Raw genomic sequence first — 725 nt, 5'->3', positions numbered from 1 at the left:
TAGTCCTTAGTAACGTGCATTTACTAGTACCTGTAATTGGTATTCAGACTCAGGCAGTTTGGAATAGTTTGGCAAAGATGCACCAGAGAAAACTGGGATTTGATACAGAAATTGTTGAATACAAGTATTATGCTGCTTCTAGTAGGTTGAATCCGAAACATCAGCATGTGAAAATTGAAAACATTTCTGGTTCGAATTGTCACAAGTATTTGGTGATCTGAGTAGCCAAACTCACTACAACGCCAATTGAAGGCAAAAATTCTCAACGGGAAAAGCTATTCTCATTGAATGAGCTAACAAGACGAGTATTATGTTGCTTCTAGTAGGCGAAAGCCAAAACATCAACATGTGAAAGTCTTGCTGAACAAATTTAATGTTGTTGAGCTCAGTACCGTGTGAATTAGTAGCCATAATTGGCGAGCGAAAATTGAACTGGCGAAACTTCGTCTTTGGAAAATTGCAGATGCCGAGCACTTATTTTGCAACGAGTATTATGTTGACTGTAGTAAGCGAAAGCCGAAACAGCAACATGTGAAAGCTGTTGAAATTTGTGGTCATTTTGCAATAAGTACAAGGAGTGTAACTAGTAGCCAGGTCAAAATTTGGGATAAGAATGAGCAAAAATTCTGCATGAGAACAGTTGAAATTATGAAACTAAATTACAAAGACTAGTATTATGTTGTTTCGAGTACGCGAAAGCGGAAACATCAACATGTGAACGTTTG

This window comes from Convolutriloba macropyga, unplaced genomic scaffold (assembly GCF_964194025.1).
Source record: "Convolutriloba macropyga unplaced genomic scaffold, txConMacr16.3 SCAFFOLD_4260, whole genome shotgun sequence".
Lineage (NCBI taxonomy): Eukaryota > Metazoa > Xenacoelomorpha > Acoela > Convolutidae > Convolutriloba > Convolutriloba macropyga.
This window is presented reverse-complemented; position numbering follows the sequence as displayed.